This window comes from Megalobrama amblycephala, linkage group LG15, assembly GCF_018812025.1.
Source record: "Megalobrama amblycephala isolate DHTTF-2021 linkage group LG15, ASM1881202v1, whole genome shotgun sequence".
In the NCBI taxonomy this organism is placed as follows: domain Eukaryota; kingdom Metazoa; phylum Chordata; class Actinopteri; order Cypriniformes; family Xenocyprididae; genus Megalobrama; species Megalobrama amblycephala.
In genome coordinates, this window is record NC_063058.1 from 23,761,645 (window position 1) to 23,769,144 (window position 7,500).

General features: G+C 35.3%; 1 long non-coding RNA gene across 1 annotated transcript in view; it reads right to left on the reverse strand.

Annotated features, from left to right (window-relative positions):
- The window catches only part of LOC125247890, a 14,118-nt gene that overhangs the window by 172 nt on the left and 6,446 nt on the right, over nt 1-7,500 (reverse strand). Inside the window, exon 4 of the long non-coding RNA XR_007180196.1 lies at nt 1-486. This exon is cut by the window's left edge and continues 172 nt beyond it. This is a non-coding gene — a long non-coding RNA (uncharacterized LOC125247890). The remainder of the gene's footprint in view (nt 487-7,500) is intronic.

The window sequence follows — 7,500 nt, forward strand, 5'->3', positions numbered from 1 at the left end:
ACTCAATGAAATACAAAGCTTAAAATGTATATAATTCACGTTTGAAGCACATTTATTTTTTTATTAAATTATCAGTACAATACAATACAAAGAATACATATTTTATATATAACAAAAATAAGTAAAAATACATAGAAATATACACATATTTTAGATTTTTACCAGTATTTTTCCATTTATAAAACCTGTCAGAGTAAAAAAAAATATACATTTCTAAAAAATGAATACATTGCTTTTACTCTACAAGTTTAGAAATATGTGTAGGAACTGTATGCTTATGGTTCACATGATCTAAATTAAAATACAATACAGTACTTTTTTTTTATTAAAGACAATACTTGTGTTCACATACACACACCACCATAAACATGATTTTTTGTGCCTCTTAAACTTTCAGGTGCTTGAGGCTCCCATTGTTCTCTCGGGATGCATAATTAGTCGATTTTCATCCCACAAGTGTGTGTATCCATCGAGTTCAGCCCACATCTGTAAAAGAGAAACACATCGATGCTTTACCAGAGGTGCATTAACTTCCTTAAACAGTGATTTTTTTAATTGCCCAGACATTATTAGTGTCGTTGTACCTGCCGCTCAAAACAGCTTCACACAGAGACGTACAGAGAGTGACGATGATACAATTTTAATATTTTCACGTTCCGCGCTCATCAAAAGCAAAATAAATGATCCGTAATCAATTTCTTTCTCTCTTCTTCAATGGTTCTTTGTAAACAGTGTAAGCGCTCTGTCACAGTGTTCAAATATTATGCATAGAGGTTCCTGATGCCTTTCATTACCACAGGGGAGCAGCCTCAAGTCTTTCTCTGTTAATTTCCACCCTCTCCCCTATACGCGAGCTCTCGCTTTCTCTTTCTGCCCACACAACGTAGGATTTGTCCTTTTTTCTTTCTTGTTGTTTTCCTCCGAACACCCTCTTTGGGCTCCATGCAGCTTATGCAAATGACTCCTTTTATTATACCCTCCTGCTGCCCGACAGCCACACACACACATTCTTACACACAGTAGTTCTCTTTCCGACTCCAACACACACCTTCAGAGCATCGCCAACCAATTACAAAACCGACAAGCCACGCCGGTCTTACTTGGCAGATCTCCATTTATATTTACTGAACAGTGCGTAAAAACACAACACGCATTATCGCAATTACAACCGAACCTTTGCACCTCAGCATTGTGCGTTATGGGAGATAGGACTAGATTTGAACTTGGACTCGGAGTGGGATCGTGCAGATGGCGGGGTGAGAATACGGCTAGACTGAGTCTCGGTGGGGGGTGGACCAGGTCTGAGCCCGAAGATTCCCAGGCTCCGGGACCGTGCCCAGCTGCGGAGGGAGGCGGGGAGGGGAGGGGGGACGTCACAAGACAGCCCTGACAGCACGGCCCTTTCACGGGAACATTACTGAACCCTCTCGCTGTCGTTCCATAGCAACTTACGCACGGGTCAAAGGGCAAACAGACCCCCTGAATGTAAAGAAAGAGGGACGGAATAGGACGGGACGGGTCTAGACATCTGTGAACTTGAACTTGACTTCATTGACTGTTCGCATCGTTTCATCTGGCTACATTAGTTGAGGCCACAGGTGGATAGATAGCACACATTTTTTTAACTAATAAATCTCCATACTTCAGCAGTTAAATAATCACAGTGTGATAAGACATTAAAATTGTATGTTTTTTGGGAATCTAACTTTGTAAATCGATCTTACGAAAAAATAACCATGGTTTTACTACGAATAAAACAAACAAACAAAAAAAACATGGTTCTTGTAGTTATTCCATGGTAGCCACAAATTAACTATGGTTTTGCTCCAAAAAAACATGGTTTTACTATGATAAAAACCACCCTTACAATAATTAACCATAATTTTCTTAAGAGTGGGTTTTAGAAAGGCACTATAAAAATAAAAAATTATCATTATTATAAGTTTAAAGGATTAGTTCACTTTTAAATAAAATTTTCCTGATAATTTACTCACTCCCATGTCATCCAAGATGTTCATGTCTTTCTTCAGTCGAAAAGAAATTAAGGTTTTTGATGAAAACATTCCAGGATTATTCTCCTTATAGTGGACTTCAAACGGTTGAAGGTCAAAATTATAGTTTCAGTGCAGCTTCAAGGGCTTTAAACGATACCAGACGAGGAATAAGAGTCTTATCTAGCAAAACGATCGGTCATTTTCTAAAAAAATATAACTGTATATGCTTTATAAACACAAATTATTGCCTTGCACGTACTTCCGCTTTCCGTATTCTTCAAAACGCTTACGCTGTATGTCCTACGCCTTCCCTATTCTACTTACGAAAAAAAAACTAAACTGGTGCCGCGTTCGTTCCGTAAGTTGAATAGGAAAGGCGTAGGACATACAGCGTAAGCGTTTTGAAGAATACGGAAAGCGGAAGCACGTGCATTAATTTCTTTTCGACTGAAGAAAGAAAGACATGAACATCTTGGATGACATGGGGGCGAGTAAATTATCAGGAAATTTTTATTTGAAAGTGAACTAATCCTTTAAGTTGTTTAAATATGCAAATGCGGATTTATCTAATTAAAAATGCAGTAATTTGCATACATTTCCAGAACTTATCATTGGATAAAATAAAGTGGCTTAATTTTGCTGATGTATTAAGTGCCGTATTTTTATGTGTTTTGGCCGTTCATTTACACAACAACGGTGTTTTGGAGGCCTGAAAACATAAAACTTTTGAAAACGGCAAGCAAGATTTTTTAAAACAATACCATTATCGTCTTTGTGTAAACTACAAAAACACAAATTTGTGAACATGATGACGTCATGCGCATGCGTATTACGTGTTCAGGCGCATCGCCACCTACTGGCCTGGCATGAATAATACAAAAAATGTTTGTCGTTTTCGCGAATCTGTGTGAACGGGGATCGTTTTGACAATGTTGATGCCTGTCAGCGAAACGTTTCAAAAATTCACAGGAAAAACGTTTCCGTTTTTAGTACATTGTTGTCATGTAAACATTTTTACTAAAAGGATTTTGGATATTTCTTTTAATCAGAAAACACTGTCAACAGCCAATTTATTTCAGAAAACAGCCTAAAGATATGTACTGCACTTGAAATCTACAGGCACAAAATAGATAAAACACTTGTTAGACATGGAAGACAAATAGCCAAAAATCTTAAAATTGAACAGTGAATGAAAAAAACTCTAGTCTCTTGCCTTTAAAGGATAGTTCACCCCAACATGAAAATTGTGTTATCTTTTACTCTCATGTTGTCCACAAAATAAGATATTTTAAAAAATGTTCCCCTTAACTTTCATTATGGACAAAACACAGCGGAAAAAAGAAATTCATACAGGTTTGGAACAACATGAGTAAATGATAACTGGATTTTCATCTTTGGGTGAACTATCCCTTCAAGTCCTAGTTTAAAGGGATAGTTCGCCCAAAAATGAAAATTCTGTCATCATTTACTCATGTTGTTCCAAACCTGTATGAATTTCTTTCTTCTGTTGAACACAAAAGAAGATATTCTGAAGAATGTCTGAAACCAAACAGTTGATGGATCCCATTCTACAGAAGTCAATACCCATATTCTTCTTTTATGTTCAGCAGAAGACAGAAATTCATACAGGTTTGGAACAACTTGAGGGTGAGTAAATGATGAAAGAATTTTCATTTTTGGGTGAACTATCCCTTTAGCTGATGTTTGAGCTGTTGTCTTCCTCAGCTTTTCCTGCGTTTCACCACAGAGGCTCAATTAAACTCACAAGCCTCAAGGGTTACAGGCGCTTTGCATCAGCTAATGAGCAGCCCTAATAAATAAACTATAAACATCTTTTCCAATACATTGGTAATTGAATTGACTTGTGCGCTAAAGCACATCGCCAGAAATTAAACCATAAACAAACCATCTGAGGATGACACAATGATCTTATCCCAGAAGAAATCGGACAACTGAGTGTAATCTGACTCAAAAATCAGGTCAAGTTCTTGTCGTGAGCTTATTCTGCTTTGCAGCTCATTTTAAGGGTTTCATAATCTCAAAAACTGGGGATGGAGGAATATCCGTCTGTACTTTAAAGGTCTTTAAGATCAGGACTTCTTGATAGATTAGTTCTTGGCCAAAGTTGCATTAAGAGACTAAGATTGTAAGGACTCTGAATGACAGATGATGGATTCATATATTTATCTATCGCACAATATAGCTTTCATTATAAACACCTAAAAGATCTGATGATATTTAAAGGAATTGCACAATAAAAAAAGTAATATTATTAGAAATACTATTTTCTGGTGATAAGTAACTTTATCACTTACAGTTAATGACTTTAACACTTCAACAGCATGCCTTGTTACTGTTTAAGAGCAGATAGAGGCAGTTGATAGAGTGCGACTTTAGCCCAGTTTAACAGTCAAAGACATATAAAGACGACAGACTTTTGCTCATGGCTGTTGACCTAAATACACAGCAGACATGATCTTGATTTAATCTTACCGGACCGTGTTAACAGATAATGCAAGACGCTTCTCTTAATCCAGCTCACGATCAAAAAGTGTGCCGACTGTCTAGTCAAGCAGGCGACGGATGGATTTTTTGATTGAATATCACTGGGTAAATACAAGCTGAGCTCTGCCGAAAGGCATGTTTTAGCAAGTTTTCGGGTTTACAGAGAAATAATAAATGATTTCTAAAATAACTGTAATTAGAAATAAAATAAGCAGCTGTTTGTTATCACAACATTATTTCTATTTTCAAATCAACTTCAATAATCAATGTGGTTCAGATAACATAATATTTAGAGTTTCTGTTGATTAAATCAATCACCTTCATTGTATTAACTCAAATTTTTAATTTCAGTGAACTTAAAATTTTAAGTCAACCAACAATTCTTTTTAGGATAATTATCTGTGGTAATGATTTTAACTAGCTTTTAACCTGAAAAACTGTTTCATTCAGTGATTAGCATGTTTTTTGGGACTTTTTCCTTGGGGTTTTTATTATTATTATTATTATTTTACATATTAGACATGATTATTTTAGAAAAGAGAGGTCAGTCTGCATCACAGCTCTTGCAGCAATTATCACGTTTTTATGCAAATAGCATGATTAATGTTTACTGAAATCGATATGAACCAAACCTTTTTCACATCTTTTCTTTTCACACATGAAGATTTTCTTATTGCTGTGGTTAAACAAAGGGTTAAAGCTTTAATAATATCTGCCTGCTGGGTTTTAATTAGGTCAGAGGAACGTCTTATAAGAATCTGAAGGCCACATTTAAAATTAGTATTATTATTGTTATTTTAAGTCATATATCACTGGTCTCTGGGAAACCAGCCATTAAAATCAATCTCAATAGAATATATTAGATATTATGCATCATACTAGCATCCAAAAGTTTAGTTTTTTTTAAAGGAATTAATTATTTTATTCTGCAAAGACACATTAAATTGATCAAAAGTGACAGAAAAGAGATTTTTGATGTTACAAAATATTTCTATTTCAACTTCTTTTGAACTTTCTATACATCAAAGAATAATGAAAACTAAAATGTATCACGGTTTTCACAAAAATATTAAGCAGAAAACTGTTTTCAACATTGATAATAATCATAAGTGTTTCTTGAGCAGCAAATCAGCATATTAGAATGATTTCTGAAGGATCATGTGACACTGAAGACTGGAGTAATGATGCTGAAAATTCAGCTTTGCCATCACAGGAATAAATTATATAATAAAATATGTTAAAATAGAAAACAGTTATTATAATAGTAACATGTTAACACTATTACTGTTTTACTGCATTTTTGATTAAATAAATGCAGCCTTCTTTCAAAATATCATTATAAAATTTAACCAAACCCAACAAATGCATAAAAGAAATTCTGATAAATGTTTTTTCCACTTCTCTACGGGTGTCCAAAGGAAGTGACTGCAGAACCGTGGTTTACAGTAGCCGTAAGCATCAGAGGAAGTCAAACATGGCTCCTGGTCACGTGTCGCCCCTCCTTCCTTCCATCCTCTGAATCTATCAATCTCGAATCGTGTCACTACAAACCCGTCCCTATTTTCCTTCTTTTCTTTTTTAATTTTCAAACCGTTATCACTGTAATGCCATATTATCAGCATTTTCGCTTTCTTTTACTTGTCTCTGTCTCTCTCTGCCCTGTCTTTGATGAGGTGAAACTGAGGTGGTCTTGTTGTTTGATGGTTTCTTTACTCTGCGGAGCTCACAGTGCACGAGGTGCCCGCCTCTGATGTCATATGACCTTCATCACGGTGCCGATGCAAATCACCAACCCGTGCAGCCTTGTACGTTTCCCAGAGGTCTATTAATTTCATCAACAAACAGTGTCGCTCTTTACTGTATCTGAAAAGACTGATATGCAATTCTTTTCACCAGCAATAAGTACAATACATACATGCAGTTGAACTTATATTGTTTGGTACCTGTAAAACATATAATATACACTGCCAATATGATATTTAGTGGACCTAAAAAGTATTTGGACACCTAAGTCACACTTAAATATGTTTGTGAAATATTGTGCTTGAAAAATGTATTTCACAAGTGATGTAACTCTGCTTAATATTTTGTTATATACTGCAATGATTTTCATATATTGGTGGATTTCATATACTGGTGTAAAAAAATTTGGGGTTGGTAAGACTTTTTAATATTCAAAGTCTCTGCTCTGCTCACCAAGACTGCATTTATTTGATAAAAAAAAAATACAGTTTAAACAATAATATTATGAAATATTATTACAATTTGAAATAACTATTTTAATATAGGTTAAAATGTAATTTATTCCCGTGATTTCAACGCTGAATTTTCAGCGTCATTAATCCAGAAATCCTTCAGAAATCATTCTAATATGCTGATTTGCTGCTCAAGAAACATTTATTATTATTATCACAGGTGAAAAAAAATCTAAAGAACAGCATTTATTTGAAACAGAAATCTTTTGAGACATTTGAAATGTCACTTTTTGTCAATTTAATGCATCCTTGCTGAATAAAAGTATTAATTTCTTTAATATATATATACTGTATATATATTATTGACCCTAAATTTTTGAACATATAAATTATAGCTTATAAATTTTTTAATTTCTTTAAAAAAAAATGTAATCTAATGTAAAATGTAAACATACAGCAATAAATTTGGATGCGATCAAAAAACGACATATGTAACCTTCAGCACATTCTGTAACGCACAAAAACACACTTGGCACATTTACATCTGCATCCCACTCAGACTCAGACACGTATTAACTACATGCAAACTAATTAAGATGATCAGGTGGCGTACAGCCTCCGTCTGTAAACATACACACCCCTGTACACACAAACACACACACACACACACAAAGGGCCCTGCGATCTGCATAACCGTCTCGTGTCTTTGGCATCTGGTGGTGTCTGGTCTGCATCGGTGTTTCCCACCCTGCCCCCTCTCCAGTCGTGCCGCAGGAGCAGCGGCCCTGACAATGGTGGGAAAGCGG